At 48.2% G+C, this 23,216-nt stretch overlaps 1 protein-coding gene across 8 annotated transcripts in view; it reads right to left on the bottom strand.

The window, feature by feature from the left end:
- Window positions 1-23,216, bottom strand: part of Osbpl10 (oxysterol binding protein-like 10) — a 254,789-nt gene that overhangs the window by 187,230 nt on the left and 44,343 nt on the right. The window lies entirely within an intron of this gene.

Below are 23,216 nucleotides of genomic sequence, written 5' to 3'. Positions count from 1 at the left end.
GTGTCCCCAATTGTCATAGACCATACTCTTTGAGAAAGGGTCTCCCCACTGAACCTACTGCTTGCCAATTCTGCTAGACTGGCCCACCCAGGACCTCTGAGAATCACCCTGTGTTTGCTCCCAGTGCTGAAGTCACACTGGACTTTTGTGGGGGTTCTGGGGATGGAACTTGGGTCCTCCTGTTTTTATGGCAAGCACTTCACCAACTGAGCTACCGCCCCAACCATACAATAAGCTCCTGAGAAGAACGGAAGTAGAGTGTGACAACATATTGCTGTGTAGGAGATCCAATTTGGCCTGTCACAGAGACCTGTGAGCATGAGCAACACACAGGAGGACCAGGGCCAGAAGTGTGAGCTGAGTGAAACCACCGAGTTCAGGACCACAGATATCAGTCTGCGGGACGCAGTGGGCACAGCAGGCGGACAGGGACAGAAGACAGCTGGTGTGTCCTGAACAGTGTGAGACAGCAGGTGCACCATCTCAGGCCCTGGCAGAAGGCAGAGCCTGGCAAACATGAGAAGCGCCAGGCTTTGATAGCAGGGACCTGGAGAAGTTCAGGAAGGACGCTGCAAAGACGTGAAACAAAGTATCATTCTATAGTGAGGTTCCCTGCGGAGGACAGGAAGCGGGGGCTGCCGGTCAGAGGCTACTGCGGCAGCCTGGGAGAGACCAAAATGCCTAATCCAAGTAGAGACAGGCTGTAGACTGTCTGGCAGCATGCTCGCCTAGCAGACACCAGGCTCTGGGTTGGTCCCCCGCACATCACATGGTGGAGTATGCCCAGGATGCCCACCCTTGGGATGTGGAGGCAGGGGCATGAGATGCTCAAGGACACCCTTGGTTACAGGACAAGTTCAAGGCTAGCCTGAACCACGTGAGACCCCGTCTCAGATAGACAGACAGATACACACACAGACAGATGATGGTCACAAAACACAGAACATATTCAGATGGGGCGGGATGGGAAGACAGCAGCTAAGAGAGTCACTCTTTCTCCTGCAGCCCTGCACTCTGTGGCTCCACCGGATGAATTAGAGGCCAGGTGCCTAGCCAGGGACAATGGTGTGGGTGTTTCTGCTGCATAAATAGCTCACTGCCATCCACCCCGTTTCACACGAGAGGACAAGGTTTAAAACAAACTGGACAGGAATAAACATCCATGTCTTAGGTTCGCTATACCTTCCGGGTGTTTGCTTGCCTTCACCATTCCAAGATCAATCCCTCTGCTGTAACACTCTGCTTCCATTGGCCAGGATATTTTTAAGTTCCTGGGGAGGGAGGGGGGCTGTATTGATCGCCTACAAATGTGGGAACTCTTCTTTCCCTGAGATGTAGGGAGAAGGCAGCAGCTCCCCTGGGGCCAGAAAGGAGCACTGTGCATTTAGCTGTCACTTAACTGGGTGATTGGTGACACCAGGAACCTGCTTCTACAGCAGAGGAACCTGGTCAGAGGCGGTCCAACAGTGTCAACCTGAGGTCACAGGAGACACAGTTCGTTGAGCGGAAAGGAAATGTCCTAAAATATATACACGTTAAGCTAGGAACACAACACAGTCAGTAAAATACTTACCACACAAAGACACCTGAGTTTGGTCCCCAAAAGTCATGTAAGAAAAAGTCAGTTTGCCATGCCCACACCAGGGGAAGGCCAGTATAGACAGGAGGGTCCCTGGGGCTCTCTGGCCTGCCAGCCTAGCCAAGTGACAAGTTCCAGGTCAAAGTGAGACCCTGATTCAAAACAAAGGTGAATGGCAAATGAGGAAGGACACCAAAAATCATTCTCTGCCTCCCCCCCCACATACACATACAGAAAGAATATACACGTATTTATATAGCTTGGGGTGGGGGGATGCTGGAGAGATAACTCAGAAGAGCATTAGTTGATCTTGCAGAGACTAAGATTTAGTTCTTAACAGCACCCTCATGGTGACTCACAACCATCTTCCAGGAGCTCTCGCGCCCTCTTCTGGCCTCTGCTGGCACTGCATGCACATGGTGCACAGACACAGTCATACCTATAAACTACCAAAAACCCACCCATAGATCAATGAACAAAGTAAATAACTTTCAAGCCCCAGACTGCCAGCTAGGCTTTCTGTGGCCTCTCAGGCAATGTTTCTAGAACAATCTTCATCCTGTGAAGCTATTAAAGCCATCAGTCATTTCCTCTCTGGATCCTATCAACCATGGGGCTTCTGCATCTTTGGCCTTTTGTTTCGGGAGGCAGTTTCTGAGGTACCTGGAGCCTGGTCCTGAAAAGGGAACCAGCAGAATGGAACACGAAAGATGCCATTAACTCTACCGCTCAGCTGCTAATGAAGGCTGCTGTTAGTAGCTCAAGGTTAAAAGAGAGGGAAGGGGGGACTTCTAAATTGTCACATCTCAGCAAATTATTTCATTAGCAAAAGAGAAAAAATTGAAATGAACCGTTCTACAGTGATTCGCTGATTCTGCTGAGCCACTCTGGCATCCTGACCATTTCAGTCCCCTCTCTTGGATCGAATGAGCACACACGGAGATTTACATAAACCCTCAAGCCAGCTTCCCTTCCCAGGGCCTCTCTCCACAGCCCGGCTGCCAACAAACAACACTTGGCCTTCAGCAACATCGCACCCACCAGTACTTGAACTGCCCTCCCTCTCAGGGGCAGCTTTAAAACCAGCCACCTAACACCTGTACACTTACAGGAATAATGGTAGCGGTAACAGGTGGAGGCCAGGAAGAGGCTCAGTGGATACTGCGCTTACTGACCAAGCACAAGAACCCGAGCAGACCTGCACTCCCCTCCTAAGCCACCTCAGCCTGAATCAGAGGCCCCCTGGTTTATTCAGAGCTCCCAAGCAGAGAACTTCAGGTTCAAGGTCGTGTGATGTTTGTTGCTTTGATCCTTTTCATCACAATGGCTTAAGTCTTACAGGAGACCAAGCAGGGGCCCTTAGAAAATATGGCAGCCACACATCCTCCGATATGGCTGCCACATTCCAGTTGCTATCTGAGTTACAGCCCTACACGCTAAGCCCAGGATGCCCAGCACAGGGCTTTATAACCATGGAGCGGGGATACCCAAGGCCCACAGTGCAGGCCGTAAGTAGCATAGGGGTTTGCCAACTTTTCTGAACAAGGCCGGAAAGTATTTTCAGACACGGGGGCCCTTGCAGCAGCTGTAGTGACTACATCGGCTGATGTCATAAAACCAGAAGCAGCCGCCTCAGAAAATAAACAGAAAGCTATGAGAGAGCACACTTATCTGTGACCTAGCACACCTATCTCTTGTGAAACAAGAGGATCAGAAGTTGAAGGTCATCCTCAGCTACATAGTGACTCATGAGCTATGTTGTGTTTACAAATAAGAAAGGATCGAGGGCTGGAGAGATGGCTGTCCTTCCAGAGGCCCTTAGTTCAATTCCCAGCAACCATATGGTGGCTCACAACCATCTATTATGGGATCTGGTGCCCTCTTCTGAGAGCTACTCAATAAGATAAGTAAATACACTGTCTTCAGACAGTGTACTCAATAATATAAATAATATAAATAAATCTTTAAAAGAAAGGAGATGGGGATAGATAGACGGTAAGTTTAGGATCTCCCAAAACAAAATAGATTAGTGGATAAAAGTCCTTGCTATCAAGCCAAGCTGAGGTGATCCCCTGGGAGTCACTGGTGAAAGGAGAGAATGAATTTCCAAAAGTTGTCCTCTGACCTCCACACGAGTGCTAAGCTAGACACATAACCAATCAATACACAAATGTAAAACAAATTTTAAGGTAAAATACTGATAGCTGTGGATGGGGGCGGAGTATGAATAATTGGTATGAGACATTAAGAATTGCAGAATCTAACAGTTATTTTCTAAAGTCTTAGGGTACAATGGAAAGTTAAGGAATCACCCCCTAAAACCCTCTCTTCCAAAATCAAAAAATTCAAGTCCTTCGGACAGGTTTTCTTTACTGAAGCCCGTAAGTATGCCACACATCTCCAATCTCCGCTGGGAAGCTCACGGGCGGCTAGCCCCGAGGACACAGTGCTGCAGCAGAAACAGTGAGGGAGACTTACTTTCTGGCAACAGGTAAAAAAAGACAAGAACTGCCTCCCAGAAGTTGTCCCTCCCCTGACCTCCACATACAATCTGTGGTATACAGATACCTGCACACACACACACACACACACACACACACACACACACACACACACTTATCTCTGTGTTGCATACACACAATAGCATGCATGACACACTACACAGTCTGGCTGGAATCCCCTAAATGCCACTGGGCCCTGACATGGATTAGGCAGGCATTTTCAGTTCATGCCAAGTAGCCGGGGAAGCCACCTCAACAGTGTCCGCATCCACACAGGCCTCTGGGAACTGAGGCAGCCAGCGGAATGACCACCCGAGAACAAGTTTTGTGAGCCTAAATTTAAAAAAAGGAAAAGCAAACAGTCAACCTCTCTGTACATACACTAGTGTCACACTAGCGTGTACAGACGCTAGCTGGGAACTACACCCACAGAGAGGATCCACAAGACAGAAACAAGGTAGACCCAACACAATGTACAGACATGAGACACTGCAGTATTCGACTCCCACCTGACAACTCACATTCATAGCAACAGCCAATGGGCAAAACACAATCCCAAGCCACATGTCTAAGGAACCCAAACCTAGCTCTTATCCTTGGAACACAAAGCCCCAAGCAGGGCTTGTGAACACTGTTTCTTTTTGCTTCTTCTTGTTTGTTCTTTTGTTGTTATGTGGGTTGTTTTGCTTGTCCGGGGCTTTAGTTTTAAATTACATTATATCCCACTGGCCTCCAACTCTTTAGGTAGCCAAGGTTAGCCTTGAACTCCTGGTCCCTCGCCTCCACTTCCCAAGGACTGAAAGCCAAGCTCAGGTGTCTCCCCTAGAATGTTCTTGAAGCACATTTGCAAGTGTCTATGAGTCAAAGAGTGCCATCCTGGGGCCACCAAGGTGGCTCAGGGAGTAAAGATGGCTTCCACACCAAGAATGGAACCTGACTTCCATCCTGGGGCCCACACCTGCTGAAAAAAGAAAAAGCTTGGTCTTCCAGAAGTTGTCCTCTGACCTACACACATGCACACACACACACACACACACACACACACCAAATAAAAACTCAATAAAGACCTTTATAGCAAGTGTCGTCACCTGTGAAGTCTAAGAAACCAGAATGACATCGCCATCGCCAAGCCTCAGTTCCTCTGCCGCGTGACTTGTTCATTGCACAGCTACCGAAAGGCACAGCAGCGGGCAGGGTTTCCCAACCTTACTGATCACAACTGTGGAGGCCTGCGCCTTTTAACACAACTGTAGCCATTTTGTATTCGGACTCCATGTTACTCGAAAGGTGAAATTAAGTTTGTTGTTATTACTTTAACCGACACTGAAGCATGCTAATAAGCCAAAGAGTTATGGTTGAATCCCTTGCACCCTGTATCTCAAGGCCCTGAAGTTCCCCTGTCCACCACCATCCACCACCCTTCTTACCTCGCTCAGGACCAATCAGCTAGGAGGTTAGCTGATAACACTTTGCTTAGTTGGCCGAAAGTGCTGTACCACTTCACTGCTTGCCTTTGAACGTTTGAGCCTGGTTTTTCTATGAAAAGCCTGCCCTGAGGACAGACTGGTGCCAAAATTAGGTTTTTCCTTCTTGTGGATCTAGAAGTTCAGTGTTATGGTGTGTGTTCAATAACTAGTCTTGCTTAATTGAAACTGGGGTACACATGGTTTGTGTGGTGACTCCCAGACCCCAGCAATAATCCCATTCTGGGCACTGAATCTCGGGGGACTATTATTCCATGGAACTCACTTTGAGGGATGTCACAGAAAAAGAAAAAAATCTAATCTCACTGACCTAAGTCTCATTTTCTTAAAGTTTCATTTCTGGGTCTGGGGTAGTGTGTGCCTGCAGAAGCTGGAAGAGGGCCTCAGACCCTCTAAAGCTAGAGTTGTGAGCTGTCACACATGGGTGGCAGAAACTTGTGCCTGCAAGAAAAGCTGCTGAGCCATCTCTCCAGCCCCACAGCTTTAGAACACAAGCTCTCTGTTCACTTGCAATGGGGAGAGGAAACCATGACTGACTTGCCCTTATTCGCCATCTCCTGGAGTTGCTCCTCCACTGGCCCCCAGCTCCCATTGTTGTGTTTTATAAAAAATAAAGAGTAAGGAATATGTTTGGTGGAGGTGAAGTATGGTGGGGAGAAGGGTGTGCCTTCGAGGGCGTATGCGGAGGCATCCCTTCCCCTTGAGAGACCAGCCACGGGACAGTATAATAAAGAATAGAGGTTATTCAGGGCATGGGGAGGGGGGTTGAGAGAGAGAGGGAGAGAGAGAGAGAGAGAGAGAGAGAGAGAGAGAGAGGAAGAAGAAGAGAAGGAGGGAGGGAGTAGAGAAGAGAAGTAGAAGCTGGCCATGAGAGAGATGGGGAAGAGGAGCGGGGGAGAGAGAGAGAGAGCAGGAGCAAGAAGACAGAACAGGGCAAGAAGGCAAGAGAGCGAGGAGGGGGTGAGCGGCCCCTTTTATAGTGAGTCAGGCACACCCGGCTGTTGCCAGGTAACTGTGGGGCGGAGCTTAGACAAAATGGCAACACTCATCATCCAACCTTCTGGCAAGTAGCCAAGAAACACCACCCCACCCCCACCCATGAACGTCTCCACAAGGCCAACAAGTAATTCACTGTCCCCATCCCCTCATTCTTGACATTTATTCAATTCTGTCCCCTGAGCCAAAGCATATCGACACCTGACATTCATTCTACCCAGAAAGCCTGCCTTCTAGAACATTTCCAAGTGAATCAGCTGGCTGGGATGTCACTGATGGATGTAACCAGCATGCCCGAGGCCCCAGGTTTGCTCACCAGCACCACCTAACCCAGGTGTGGTGGTGTGCCCCTAGCTTTGGAGAGGCAGGCAGAGACAGGAGTTCAGGTCAAGGTCAATTTAACCATTACAGAAGCAAGTTTGAGGCAGCCTGGGCTACATGAGACTCTGCCTCAAAGAGGAAAAATACAGGTAGCATTTATATATATATGTTCTTCACACTGACACATGTCCTCCATTCAAAAATAACAAAAGGGGCCATCGCTCAGGGACAGGCGTTTGCTAATCATGCGTAAGGCCCTGGGCTCCATTCCCAACACTGCCGCATAGCATGCCAGTGCACATGCACATGCCTGTAAAACACTAACATAAAAATGTTCCCTTCGGCCTGCTCTTCCTGAATCTGTGTTTGGGGCTATCGTGTCCACCCCATCGCCCCTAAAGCCAGAGGGGTCAGATGTGATGACGAGGGATTGGATGCCTCTGTCCTCAGGCGCAGACCAGAAATGAGCATCCTACACCTTTAGCCAGACATCCAACCTCCCCAGGTTAAGTTACAGTCTCTGTCCACTCTAAAGATTGTGTCCTGCCATCCACAGCTCAGAGAATGCTAATCAGTGCAATAAGAATGCAAATTCGCAGCCCCCCTCCATACTCTTAGCCGGTTGACAGGGACACTTTCACCGTCCCCTGCAGCCCGACATAAAAGCCCCAGTAATCAGCACTTAATTACTTCCCAGGCACCTGCCAGTCCCCCTCGCTCTTTCCAATTAACAAAACTGAAATCAGCAGGCCTTGGTTTCCGCCAAAAGGGCCGATTGTGTTCATTCCGTGCTCCCCTCTCGCCCCGCCTTTTCCTTCCCTTGCTGAATTATTCTGTCCAATAACGTTCTGTGTAAGAACAAGCGTCCGCTCCCCAAGAAAGTCACAATCCGGGGTCAACAAGAGGGCTCAGTGACTAAGGGGGCTTGCTGCCAAGCCTGATGACTTGTTTGATCCCCAGAACCCACACGGTGGAAGGAGAAAACCAACTCTTGCCAAGTTGTTCTCTGAGTGTCACGTACTTGTTTGCTCTTATACACGCACATGCACACACGCATATCGAGACAAATACTTCAAAAAAACAACTACCTATGGGAGGCGGGGGGGGGGGGCGGGGGGCGGGGAAGCTCAATAGTAAAGTTTTGCCTGACACGATCGAGGCTCCAGGCTCAAACCCCATCACCAGGGAGAGGAAAATTGCGTTTGGCTTTGATATTTTAACTTCCAAAGTACCTGTTCTCAGCTGGAAATGTAGCTCGGTTGGTAGAGTGCTTTCCAGCACACACAAAGCCCTAGGTTCAATCCCCGGCACCACATGATTCCAGGAGTCATGGCGTACACTTGCAATCCCAAGCACCGAGGAATCGGAGGCAGGAGGATCAGAAGCTCCAGGTCTTCCTCAGCTACATGTGCTGATTTCTACTCTAGTACTCTCTTGGGAGTATTGATAACATCACTATGGGAGAGATGGCCATGGGACATTGGGAACAGCAGGGGACAAAGTCACCAATGGAGGGTCAGACATGCCAGGGACACCCACCTGACACACAGACACACACACCCCGACCGAAGTCTTTAAGGCAGGCAGGGCAGCCACACTCTCCTAGCTTCTCTACCGCTGTGATGGACAGTTCCCAAAGCAACATGGGAAGACAACAGCTTGTTTCCTTACAGATCACAGGCCAACCTTAGAAGAAGCCAAGGCAGAAACCAAGAGGCAGGAACTGAAGAGGAGACAGCAGCACAGTGCCTTTGCTAGCTTGCTTTCTTACACAACCCAGGACCACCTGTCCAGGGCTGGCACCTCCCACATCAATCAGTAATCAAGAAAATGCCCTACAGACTTGCACACTGGCCAATCTGATGGAGGCATTTTTCTCAACTGAGGGTCCCTTTTCCCAGGTGGCACTGGTCCTAAAGAGATTGGAGTCACTCATCTGGGAAGCCAATGGGAAGCCTATATCCTGAATGCTTATGCTAGCCCTAAGAAGAGGTGGGAAAGTTCTCCAGTGTGCTCTCTCTCTCTCTCCCTCCCTCTCCCTCTCCCTCTCCCCCTCCCCCTCCTCCCCTCTCTCTCTCTCTCCCTCTCTCCCTCCCCATCCCCATATGCACACGTATACATGTGGGGACATATGCCTATGGATACATTTGCAGAGGTCAGAGGACGTGTGGTGTCCACTCTACCACACTGTTTTATTCCTTTGAGTTAGGTCTCCAGCAAACCCGGAGCTAGGCTGAAATCCAGCAAGGCCCAGTCCTCCTCCTGTCTCTACTCGCCACAGGCACACACAACTTTTAACGTAGAATTCAAACTCAGGTCCTCTGCTTGTGTAGTGAAGCACCCCACCCCACCCCCACCCTGCCCACTGAGCCTTCTCTCCAGCCTGCTTCTGAGCCTTTTGAGATGTCCGAGACTCAGTGGTACTGAGAGATAAGTCTGACGCACTGGATGTCAAGGGCTGTGGAGACACGAAACGCAACTTCAGAGCCTTATGGCGCTTCAGCAAAACAGATCCTTTGAATATATGACTAGAGGTTAAAATATTAAAGAAGCCTGATTAAATTTATAAATAGTGCTAACAGCCTTCCTTAGAACTTTAATTTGTTAAATTTAGAAGCTAAATGATGTCACTCAGTGACTAGGGGAACCATCTTGAGATGAAAATTATTAGTATGTAAATGAAATAATTTCCACAAATTGAACTCAAGGCTTCAGAAATAACTAAGCCGTCAAACGTAGGACTTGGATAAACTTAGTAATAATTGAAAGGGTACAATCAACTGCGTCCTTTTCTAGGCAGAAAAGCTATATTTAATTATTAAAAACACACTGACAATCCCCATAACCTTTATGCTATTGTATTAAATCTACTTTTGGCATTGGAAAAAAACAGTAAGAACAGCCCGGTGAGGTGGCATGTTCCTACAGTTGCAGCACTCAGGCTGAGCCAGGAGGATCAAGTTCAAGGCCAGCCTGGGCTATGAGGAAAGTCGTCTGTCTCAAAAGGAAAACCTCCGGGGAGATGATATAAGCATTTACAAGCCTATACACTCAGGGCGGAGAAAGTCTCATCGCTAGCAAAATGGCCGCTGTACAAGGGTGAGGAGGCACCCGAGTTTGACCCCAGCATCCATGAGAAGTCAGATGTGGAAGGACATGCTTGTCATCCCATCCCTGGGGAGGCAGAGATGAGTAGAGAATTCTACAGCTTGATAGTCAACTGCTCCACTAGTACTTGACAAGTCCCCAGGGCCAGCAAGACAGCTCAGCAGGCAGAGGGAGCTTTTGGCCAAGCCTGGTTGTTTGGTTTGATCCTCAGGACTCAACTCATATGCTGCAAGGAGAGAACAGGTTCCCACAAGTTGTCCTATGATGGCTACACACTGGTGGGATTCTCTCAAGGGTGGGTATAGAGAGTGAGAGAGCGAGAGACGATGACACCATTGCATACACTAGCAAGATTTTATTGAAAGGACCCAGATGTAGCTGTCTCTTGTGAGACTATGCCGGGGCCTAGCAAACACAGAAGTGGATGCTCACAGTCAGCTAATGGATGGATCACAGGGCTCCCAATGGAGGAGCTAGAGAAAGTAGCCAAGGAGCTAAAGGGATTTGCAACCCTATAGGTGGAACAACATTATGAACTAACCAGTACCCCGGAGCTCTTGACTCTAGCTGCATATGTATCAAAAGATGGCCTAGTCGGCCATCACTGGAAAGAGAGGCCCATTGGACTTGCAAACTTTATATGCCCCAGTACAGGGGAACGCCAGGGCCAAAAAGGGGGAGTGGGTGGGTAGGGGAGTGGGGGTGGGTGAGTATGGGGGACTTTTGGTATAGCATTGGAAATGTAAATGAGCTAAATACCTAATTAAAAAAAATGGAAAAAAAAAAGTCTGTAAGAAGAAAGTTTAAAAAATAAAATAAAATAAAATAAAATAAAATAAAATAAAAAGGATGTGGGCGGAACACCCAGGCATGTAAAATGAAAATGAACAAGAATTTTCAAAAACATAAATGAGACAGGAAGGAAGCCATCACTGGAATTGCTGACCGGATATAATCCAACTGCCACGCCCCCCTCCATTGCATTCAGCAGGTGACCAAGCCCCTAAGGACAAAGAGGTCAAGTCAGTATAGGGCTACCCCAGGCAAGACTAGGGCTGGAAGGGTGGAGAGCTCCGAATGCCACATGAATAATGAGCATACTGGAGGCTGCCAGCCCATTCACATCACTCAGCAACCTGTGAGGGACATTTGTACACGTCCAGACTTCCAGCTGAAAGCATCCAGTATCAAACTCACCACGACTAGCGATGGTCTCCTTTGGACAAGAAAAACAAAGGCACAGTCCGCCCACACCCACCTTTAGCTTCCAGTCTACAGGATAAAATCAGATGTCACAGCCTGCGGTCCACCCCAGTCACACCCATGCCCACCCTCCTCTAAGTTCTATAGACAATCCTGTTTCCAAATCTGAGATTTTGTTCATACCACACATGGTATCCAAAAGGGCATGCCCAGAACTGACAAAACCTCCCTCATGACCTGAGTCTTGCTATCCTTTGGGTCATCCAACACTCCCTGCTTGCTGCTGATACAACACCCTTCTTCCTCTCCCCCCTCCTCCTCCCTCCTGTCTTCCTCCTTCCTTCTCTCCCTCCCCACCTCATTGCCCAAGCTAGCCTCAAACTCACCGTGCAGCTGAACTTCTGATCCCGCCCCCCTCTGACTCCCGAGTGCTGGGATTACACGTGGGCATGACACACCTGGCTCATGTGGTGCTGGGGATCGAACCCAGGGCTCCTCTGTGCTTTCTAGATAAGCACTCTGCCAGCTGAGCTACATCTGCACCCCTTCCAGTCAATTTCCAACACAGAATCCGATGGACCACCCTGTCCCCTGTCCAATCACATCACTGAGCAATCAAACACATACTGAGGGAGTTCCCAGAGGAGGAGGAAGGGCCTCATGGGCTCCCTCCAAAATGGTTTGCTGAGTAAAGACCTTTATCCCGTGCTAAGGAAGGACAGGTGAAGTTGTGGGACCCCCCACACCAGGCTGCTCAGAAAGCCTGCATCAAAAGCAGTTTTTACTCAAAGACCGTGAATGCTGTGTTATAGATGGCAGCCCACACAGGTGCCGGCTGCAATGCATGTGAACAATAAAAACCACTCTCTCCTTTGTTCCTAAGTGAGGAGCAACATCCTGGAGGAGGACAGCATCATGTGCCTTCCAAAAGAGACTACAGACTCTGAGCTCCAAACAACTGGGTATCTCCAGGGAACACGGATGGGGTGGCGGCACACACCTATAATCCCAGCTCTGAGGAGGGTGAGGACAGAGGACAGTGGCATTAGAGTCCAGCTTGGTCTATATGAGTTCCAGAGGTAGCCAAAGCTATACTGTGAGACTGCATCTTGGGGGTGGATGGGAAGTGACATCAAGAACTTGAAGTATAGAAGGCAGGAAAGTGTTAGGTACAGCCAGACTAAAAGGATGGGCAGTAATGTTTGGGGGGCGTGGGCAAAGCACACATGACTTTTAGGGTAATGAAGACGTTCTGCATAATCTATAATGGTGGCGTGTGTTTGTCAAAAGCTAAAGGAGGGCCCAGTACAATGAGAGTCACGCGGAGCCTGTGATTTTAAAAAGGAAAGCGTTTAAGAGGTTGGAAGATCCTGGGGAAAACCTGGGCTGTGCAGAGAGAATTTAACAGCATTAAGAATGTATGAAGCCACTTGCAGGATGGGAGCTGGGCGAGGCCGCTGACCTAAGCAGCTTTGGAAGGAGGCAGAGCCTCTAAGACTGAAAGCCAAGCGGGCAGCAGGGTTCTCTGTGTGTCTGATAGAGTCCTTTCCCCATGGGGCCACGTGACTACACCACAGTCACTGGGACCTAGCAGTTAAGACACCTGATAGATAGAGAAGAGAACCACAGTAGACGTTGCAGTTGGGGTTCACAGACTGACAAGAGGACCACCTAGGCTCCTGAGGCAATGATTCAGAGAAGAAGATGTTAGGTCCTTAAACTAGTGAATCGAACTCTCGTTATACTCCATGTATAATGGCCATCCATAAAAATAGATGTGTATATACAAACCCCTGTTTCTTTCCTTCTGTCTCACAAGAAGTGGCATCTCCATGGCAACAAGTACCCATAATGCCCAGATTCTGGTTTCTAATCCCATTCTCCAAAACAGAAAACAGAGCTTCTGGGAGAGACGGTTCCAATTCCAAGATCAGGGCAGGAAGTATAATAAAGTGAGCCTGGAACACGCTGTAGCCAAGAAGTAAGAACACTCGCAGAAACAAGCAAGGCACGTCATGTTTCCAGGAGTATCCAGGTAACGGAGGGGCTAAAAGAGAAGAATCTGTACGGCAACAAAATGGTAAGATTTTCACCATCAAAATGAAGTCCCGTTGGACCAGATCTTAATGTAAAGCATAAATGTGGTAGACACCACCCCATCTCTGATCTCGCCTCTCAAAATCTTAGTAGCTTGCAGTTGACTGTAGTTATAAATGGAAAATTCCAGAAATAAGTCACAACGGGTTTTAAACTACACACCATTCTGGGTAGTGGGATAAAATCTCACCCTGTCCTGCTCTGTGTCCTACACCAGAGGTAAGTCATCCCTTCGTCCAGGACATCCACCCTGTATGCCCTACCCACCTGTGAGTCGCTTAGCAGCCATTTGGTCATCAGACCAACTGTTACAATATCATGTTGCTTGGATTAGGAACCCTCCTCCCTGGTTTCAGGTGCCAACTGGGAAGCTCGTAGCACACACGCCAAAGCAGAAGGGTGACAAATTATGTTGCCATTCCACCCTCAAATGAGAGGAACACAGCTCAGCCCTGAAGTGTAGGGTGGGCAGAGTGACTTCTCTCTAAAGAGTTCAGAAGGGACAGGAGTAAAGGAGAGTGGCTTTACCATGGGAAAACCTGAACTAGATACTTCCAGGTAAGCGACCACCGCCCACAGGAAGAAATCCAGGCGTGGTGGTGCACACCTGTAATCTTGGCTCTGCGGTGGCTGAGGCGGAGTGAGATCAAAGCAGAACCCTTGCTCTTCTCTGTTGTGCTAAAACACTGACCAAAACCAATTTAGGGGAGGAAAGGGTTGATTTGGCTGACAGGTTTGCAACCCATCACCAAGGAAAGGCAGGGAAAGGAAATAGGCAGAAACTAAAGTAAGGGCCACACAGGAATGTTCTTGCTGGCTTGTGTCTCCTGGCTTGCGCCTCCTTAGGTTGGGCTCTCCAGCATCGATTAGCAATTGAGAAAATGCCCCCGTGGACACACCCACAGGCAGACCTGATGAAGGCAATTCCTCAACTGAGGTTTCTTCTTCAAGTTGACAACCAAGATTAGCCAACAACCAGGCCTGGTTCACAGTGAGTCCCAGGCCAGCCCAGGATGTGGAACCAAACCCTCACAGGGCCTCCAATGGAGGAGCTAGAGAAAGTACCCAAGGAGCTAAAGAGATCTGCAACCCTGTAGGTGGAACAACATTATGAACTAACCAGTACCCTGGAGCTCTTGACTCTAGCTGCATATGTATCAAGAGATGGCCTAGTCGGCCATCACTAGAAAGAGAGGCCCATTGGACACGCAAACTTTATATGCCCCAGTACAGGGGAACGCCAGGGCCAAAAAGTGGGAGTGGGTGGGTAGGGGAGTGGGGGGGAGTGTATTGGGGACTTTTGGGATATCATTGGAAATGTAAATGAGGAAAATACCTAATAAAAAAAATTAATTCTAAAAAAAAAAAAAAAATTGCCTTGTCGGGATAAGAGTCATCCACCATGGGCCTTTCTTGTGATGTTAACAGAAATGGCTCCTTGCTTCCATCAGTCTCTCTGAGACTGCTAATGTTGTCAACCTGACAGAATCTAGAAATCACCTGGAGAGATGAGCTTGTCCATGGGGGAGGGGGGTGAGCTTGTCCATGGGGGAGGGGAATGAGTTTGTCCCATGGGGGAGGGGAATGAGCTTGTCCATGGGGGAGGGGAATGAGCTAGTCCATGGGGGAGGGGGTGAGCTTGTCTATGGGGGAGGGGAATGAGTTTGTCCCATGGGGGAGGGGAATGAGCTTGTCCATGGGGGAGGGGAATGAGCTAGTCCATGGGGGAGGGGGTGAGCTTGTCTATGGGGGAGGGGGATGAGCTTGTCCATGGGGGAGGGGAATGAGCTTTTCTATGGGGGAGGGGGATGAGCTTGTTCATGGGGGGGGTGAGCTTTTCTATGGGGGAGGGAAAAGAGCTTATCTACGGGGGAGGGAGTTACCCCAACTACAATAACTCATGTGAAAAGACCTACCTTAATGGTGGGCAGGACCACTCCCTGAGCTGAAGGTCCTAAACCATATAAAAGGAGAAAGGCAGTAGCTTGCATTCATCACTCTCTGCTTCCTGGAATTACGTGGGTTGCCTGGACTTCCCCATTGTAATGGACTGTGCTCCGGAACTGTGAGCCACAAAACACCCTTTTCTCCCTTAAGCTGCCTTTGTCAGAGAATTTGCACAGTGACAGGAAAAGAAACTAAGACAGTTCTCACGTAATAATCATCCAATCATGGGGGTAGGGGCACATCAAGATCCAGGAAGGAACATTCTGCAATGTGTCCAACTAGAACATCTCACTACTGGACAGTCTGGAAAAGGAGCCCAGTGTGGAAGAGTCAAAGGGAACATGGCAACTGAATGGATCCTGGATGGCTCTGGAAGGAGACACGACCTCAAAATTACAGGAAACAAAGTCAACTCTATGGTCCAGTTAATAACAAAGTCAGCTCTACAGTCCAGTTAATAGTGAGCTGTCAGCATTTCTTCATTAATCATAACAGATTACCAGGCTGATATAAGGTTAATAATAAAGAATTAAGCGAGATACGAATTTTCTATGCTAGCCACTCACTGATTCTGTCTCTATATTATTCTAATGCATGTATATTATAAACGTATATATAATATATACATATTATATCTAATATATGTGTGTATATACATATATATACATATTTATACATATATATTGAGTGTTTTGCCTGCATGTCTGTATGTTCACATGGGCATGGTGCCAACAGAAGCCATAAAAACATGTTGGGTACCCTCAGACTGGAGTCACCAGTTACCATGCAGGTGCTGGGCATCAAACCCAGGTCCTCCAGAAGAGCAGGCAGTGCCCTTAATGGCTTTGCCACAGTGTTTGGTTTTTGCTCTCCTAAGTAAAAGGAAGACCAGCCAGGCATTGAGGGCTGTCAGTTTCCAGTGCAGGCTACCGGGACCAGCACCCTGCTTGGCTTCTGTTCCCTATGGTAGACTTGATGTCAGCACCACAGACCCCTCCAGCTCTAAGATAACTCTCAGCACTAGACAAAGAGTATTCTAGGATACAAGATCAAAGCTATGTTTTAAGTGTTACCAAGAATTTCCAGAAACACTGCAGAGGGCTGGATATGATGGGGGCTGTGGGTAATAAAACTCACTAGGGGGCCTTAAAAGAGCAAAGGCAAGAAGGCAAGATGAAAGGGGATCCTGGCGGGACAAGGGACAAGGTCCAGGATGATAAAAGACTGAAGAGCATTCCTCACTCTTCTGAGCGGGTTCCCAGGGCAACCGACCTCCTTTTGTTTGAGTCTCTGAAGGAGGCAAATCCTCCAAAAAGCTCAGCTGTCCAGACAGCAAGGGAAGGGTGGGGAGCTTTGCCCCTAACTGGCTAATTAGCTTTGTCTCTGGTCAGCACCTGGCTGCTGCCCCAGGTCTCTCCTCACACACAGTAGGCACTCAGAAGCTGCTCCAACAGGAACTACTGCTCTGAAGGAAGCTGAGCCAGTAGTCACAGCTGCAAAGAAAAGATCCGAAAGAGGCAACCAAAGAGCTGTCTCCTTGAATTAGTGAACGTTAACAATGGAGGGAGGGTGCAAGGGGAGGGGGAGACGAGTGGGATTGGGGTGCAGGGTGCGAAATTCAGAACCAAGAAAAGGGTTATTTTAAGTGTTCATATAAACTAATGCTTTAAGAGCAGGGGCCATAGCTCGATCGGCAGAGAGCTTCCCCGAATGCTTTCCTTACCACATAAACTGGGCATCGAGGTGAGCACCTGAAATCCCAGACGTGGGAGGTGGAGGCAGGAGGATCATAAGTCCAGGGCCATTCTCAGCTGCATGTCAAACTGAAGGTCAGCCTGGACCACATGCAATCCTATAACATCATGATGATGATGATAAAATAGTGTGTATATTGGGGGATTGAACCCACAGTCATCTGAATACGGAGAAGGTGCTCTACCACTAAGCTACATCCTCAGCCTATACTACTATTTTAAAGAAGAGCTAGGGGCTGGTGAGATGGCTCAGTGGTTAAGAGCACCGACTGCTCTTCCGTAGGTCATGAGTTCAAATCCCAGCAACTACATGGTGGCTCACAACCATCTATAATGAGAAACAAATACAGGCCAGAGTGAGCAGGGGCCAGAGAAAGACGGAGAAAGGGAAACAGGGGAGGAGGGAGAGTAGGGGGAGTGGAGGGGAGTGGGGAGGAGCTAGGAGCACAGGCCTATAACCCCAGCTATTCAGTAGGCTACACAGAAAGACTGAGAGCGAAGGCTATCCTGGGCTACACAGTAAGTTGGTGTCCAATATTAACTTAACAAAACCCTAACCACAATTTTTTAAAAAGGGGCATACAGAGAGAGAGAGAGGGAGAGAGAGAGAGAGAGAGAGAGAGAGAGAGAGAATGAACTTGCCTAGCATCCAGGAAGCCCTGGGTTCAATCCCCAGCACCAATAAATAAATAAATAAATAAATAAATAAATAAATAAACTAATCAGTAACTTAAAAAATATATCAGTGCAATTGTGAAATATCATCACTGTGGCTTTGTCAAGAGAACTGGAAACAGAAAAAAAAAAAAAAACAACCTGCCAGACATGGCGGCCAGGCTGCTTTCACAGGTAGACAGTACCAGCACCCAGGCAGGATGCGCCTGGCATGTCTCAGCAGCCCCTCCCTGTGAGCCCTGAGAGAGTTCCAGAGAGTCATGCCAGCCCTCCTGGCACGAGGACACACTTCCGCTCTCTTAAGAAAAGCCTTGGACAGCAGCACATCTCTGCTTCGAGACGTAAAAACATAGGCCCGGTCTGAAACAGGTATGTGTACAAAGACAGACTTGATTTGGGTCGCTCCTAAACCACCTCACAGAGTGAAGATGTGCAAACCACTTGAAGAACCTGCAGAGACAGACACTGAGTCCAGCTGCAGCAGAGACAGGCATGTTTTCAAAGACCCAAGATAGACTTCTGTGTGTGAGCCATGACTATGAAGCCAGGACTTGAGCAGAAGGAGTTCAGGGTCATCTCAGGATACATAAGACCTTGTCTCAGGCTGGAGAGATGGCTCAGAGGTTAAGAGCACTGACTGCTCTTCCAGAGGTCCTGAGTTCAAATCCCAGCAACTACATGGTGGCTCACAACCATCTATAATGAGAAACAAATACAGGCCAGAGTGAGCAGGGGCCAGAGAAAGACGGAGAAAGGGAAACAGGGGAGGAGGGAGAGTAGGGGGAGTGGAGGGGAGTGGGGAGGAGCTAGGAGCACAGGCCTATAACCCCAGCTATTCAGTAGGCTACACAGAAAGACTGAGAGCGAAGGCTATCCTGGGCTACACAGTAAGTTGGTGTCCAATATTAACTTAACAAAACCCTAACCACAATTTTTTAAAAAGGGGCATACAGAGAGAGAGAGAGGGAGAGAGAGAGAGAGAGAGAGAGAGAGAGAGAATGAACTTGCCTAGCATCCAGGAAGCCCTGGGTTCAATCCCCAGCACCAATAAATAAATAAATAAATAAATAAATAAATAAATAAACTAATCAGTAACTTAAAAAATATATCAGTGCAATTGTGAAATATCATCACTGTGGCTTTGTCAAGAGAACTGGAAACAGAAAAAAAAAAAAAAACAACCTGCCAGACATGGCGGCCAGGCTGCTTTCACAGGTAGACAGTACCAGCACCCAGGCAGGATGCGCCTGGCATGTCTCAGCAGCCCCTCCCTGTGAGCCCTGAGAGAGTTCCAGAGAGTCATGCCAGCCCTCCTGGCACGAGGACACACTTCCGCTCTCTTAAGAAAAGCCTTGGACAGCAGCACATCTCTGCTTCGAGACGTAAAAACATAGGCCCAGTCTGAAACAGGTATGTGTACAAAGACAGATGTGATTTGGGTCGCTCCTAAACCACCTCACAGAGTGAAGATGTGCAAACCACTTGAAGAACCTGCAGAGACAGACACTGAGTCCAGCTGCAGCAGAGACAGGCATGTTTTCAAAGACCCAAGATAGACTTCTGTGTGTGAGCCATGACTATGAAGCCAGGACTTGAGCAGAAGGAGTTCAGGGTCATCTCAGGATACATAAGACCTTGTCTCAGGCTGGAGAGATGGCTCAGAGGTTAAGAGCACTGACTGCTCTTCCAGAGGTCCTGAGTTCAAATCCCAGCAACCACATGGTGGTTCACAACCATCTGTAATGAGATCTGATGCCCTCTTCTGGTGTGTCTGAAGATAGCAACAGTGTACTCATATACATAAAATAAATTAATTGAAAAGACCCTGTCTAAAAAAGAAAAAACAAAAACAAAAACATAAAGCCCAGATACTTTTAGGCACGGAAGGCCATATAGTGTTCGTCACAGCTGTCCAGGCCTGACCTGTGACACTGAAGCAGCTATTGACAAAACATAAATGGAGGCCTGCACTTGTGTGCCAACAAAACCTGTGTAAAAGAAACTTTTATTTTCCTGATATAACTGTTGTCTCCGAGGCTTACTGCCTCCCTCTGCTAACCTAGGCCTAGTCCTGGAGACTTCTGGCCTCCATGCAATCTTATCTAGACCTAGAATGTTTCCGCCTTTGAGACTTACTGCCGAATAATAAGTTATTTCTGAACTCTAGCTGGCTGGTTCACCTCAGCTGCTCTGGCTCAAACTCCTCTCCTAGCTGACTGATTCCATCTGACGTCTCTCAGCCTCTGACCAAGTTGCTCTGCTTGGCCTCATACTAACTTTGGCAATCTATTCTCATCTTCAGGCTCCTTCTCGTTCTCTGGTTCGTCCTGTCTTCACCTCCTGTGTCTAGCTTGGTCATTCTCTGCAACCCGTCTCTCTAAAACTCTCCCAGGAAAACTGCCTCCTCCTCCCTCTCTGCACTGCTCTCTCTCAGGCCAACTCTCTTTCCTCTCTCTCCTAGTGAGGGTTGGGCACATCTTATTATGTCCGATCTTTCTCTGATCTGTTGTTTTGTCTGCCACTCGATTAGATAGCACTTTCAAACGTGGGTGCTTCCTTCTACGAAGTCACTTTAACTTCATTGGGATTAAAAGTGTGTGCTAAGGCTGAGCCACACCACAACTAAAAACAGGTTTTTCCAGTGAATCGCACAACCTTGGGGTTCACCCTGTGATCAAATGTCCTGCAACGACCTTATTTACAGGCTAGGGGGCGTTGCGTAGGTTAAGTATCTTCCCATAAGTGTGAGGACCAAGGCCTGGATCACCAACGCCCACACAAATGCCAGGCAGGTGTGGCACCCCATCTCTAAGTCCAGACACAGAATGTAGAGACGGGGATCTCCAGAGCAGGCAGGCAGGCAAAGGAGACAGGGTTTGACTGAGAAACCCTGCCTCAGTGAGTTCAGTGGAAGAGAACCAGCCTCCAGTTTCCACATACATGAACACACATGTGCACGTGCACTCACACATATGTAAACATGCAAGCACACGGGAAATGGAAAAGAGATCAATGGGTAAACTACATTTTACCTGCAGGGTGTATTTTTGCTAACATCCTCTTCTGGCCTCTGTGGGCACCAGGCATGCCTGTGGTGCATAGACATACATGCAGAACAAATACCCACGCACATATAAGAAAAAAGTGGTCCCAATCTTGTGTCCAGCCCTCTTCCCACCCTTCCTGCTCCCTACATCACCCGCTGACAACACAGGGTTTCAAGCACCTCAAACATACCTTCTGCCCCTGAATCTCATGTCCGGCTTTTCACCCAACGTGAAGGTCCAGCTAAAAACATGTACCCTTGCCTCTCGCTTCTGAAGGATAACCACTCCCTTATCATTCCACTACAAACTCGGGGCAGGGGGGTTGTGTTGTGGGTGCACCTGTGGGTGCAGGTGGGCACATTCACAGCACAGATGTAGACGTCCAAGGACAACCTCAGGGGGGGACAGTTGTCAGGTGCCTCCTACTGGCAAGACTAGCTGTTCCTCGCACTTCCAGACGTCTCCCCATCTGTACCTCCCTCCACCACCCAGCACCAAGATAACAGGCACATGTCACCACACCTGGCTGTATGCAAGGTTTCTGAGGATCGGATGAGGTCGTCACTCTTGGGAGACAAGTGCTTTACCAACTGAGCCGTGTCCTTGTCACAACCTGCCTTTACTCCACAGTTCAGCTTCATCCGCATTTCCTTTGGAGGGCAGGAATGCTTTCCCTGTAAGAAGGGCTTCACCCTCGTACTGCCTTACAGTTTGTGCTTGACAAGGGTTTATTCACTTTCCTACTGTAACAGCCCATGCTCCCTCAAGATCATCCTGTGAACCCCAAAACAAGTTGTTCACAACCATGGAAGATGCCCTCAAGTCCAGGATTTTCCACAAATTCTCGAGATATTTTTGTGCCCATAACATCTTGTGGGTCAAGGTCAGGAACACCGCTGTTCGTTCCACGGCTCAGAGAGTGGTACCCAGAACAAACTATTAGCCCCAAATCAAATAGTGCAGAGGCTGAAGCCCTGGGAAGCCTCAACACTTCAGCTTACCTCCCCGAGTTACCGCAAACCTAAAATACAGAGATGCAATCTGTGGAAATCTGCACATATGCCACAGACACATCCAGAAAGCCAGCACGCTCGAGAATTCTGTGTGATATAAGCCAACTAAAAATAGCACAGGCTCACTGGAGACTCACAGAAATTGGCTGGCAAAGAGGGATGGACAGAGGCCACACAGCAGCGCCGAATGCGATTCATGCAGAGCTCCAAGCCTGGTCATACAAGTGACAGAGCACACACTCAGCAAAAGGGGACATTGTGATACCACGGACAAGATCCCAGGCATCACAGGAGTGACAAATCCAGAGCCTTCTCAAGCCACTGACATATGGAAGTCAAACCCAAAGGCAATGGAAATCAGATCCGCGATCCAAGCTGAACTTAAAACATGTTCAACTACCATGAGTCTACAGATGCACCAGCAGGGACAGAGGGACTCCAGGATCTGTAAGGGATATTTTCAGCCACATCATCTTATAAAATCAACTTCTGAAAGAGAACATGGCCATTGCCTATTTATATCAGCTTCCATGAGAACAAACAGCAAACACTTCCTTAGTAACAGAATCTTTACACTGACTTGGTAAATTTTGCAGATAACTAAGCCTAAAATATGAGTGTGCCTGTAAGCATGTGCATATGTGCACATGTGTGTGCATGTGTGTGTGTGTGTGTGTGTGTGTGTGTGTGTGTATGTGTGTGTAACTTCCTCCTTTCATGAGCAGAGATGTATATTCAGTGTTCCTTTCCTGACTATTCAGGGTCATCTCAACATTTTTAATATTCTCCAATACAGATGCAACCTTTGTAGCATCTGTTGGGAAGACAAGAGGCCTGTCATGATGTTGCATGGCTATTTCCTCTGAGCTGAAGGAGGGAGGAGGGGAAAGAGAGAAAGGACAAAGAAGTTATAGGACTGAGTAACTAGAAGCACTCGCTGCTCTTGCTAAGGGCCTATATTCCAGGCAGTGGCTCACAATCAACTCTAACTCCAGTTCCAGGGACTCTGACGCCCTCTTCTGTACTCCACAGGTACTGCACACACATTACACTAAATATATATACAGACACACACACACACACACACACACGTAAAACAAAACCAATACATCTTTTAAGATTTTGATTGTATGTATAAGAGTGTTTGCCATATGTGTTCTTGTGCACCTTGTGCATGTCTAGTGCCCAAAGAAAGCAGAAAGGGTCAGGCATTGGAACTCCTGAAACTGAAGCTACTACAGATGGGTGTGAGATGCCATGTGGGTCCTAGGAACCAACATGAGCCCTCTTAAAGAGCAGCAAGAGCTTTTAACAGCTGAGCCATCACTCCAAGACAGGCATAGTGCAAGTGCATGTATATACCATAACCTCAACCACACATAAAAATAAAAATAAATCTTTAAGAACAGATTCAGGAAGCTAAGGAAACCTAAAAGACTCAGGACACTTAGAAAGTTACAAGATACACAAGCCCCACCCTGCCATTACATA

Source organism: Mus musculus, chromosome 9 (genome assembly GCF_000001635.26).
Source record: "Mus musculus strain C57BL/6J chromosome 9, GRCm38.p6 C57BL/6J".
NCBI lineage: Eukaryota > Metazoa > Chordata > Mammalia > Rodentia > Muridae > Mus > Mus musculus.
This window is presented reverse-complemented; position numbering and strand designations above follow the sequence as displayed.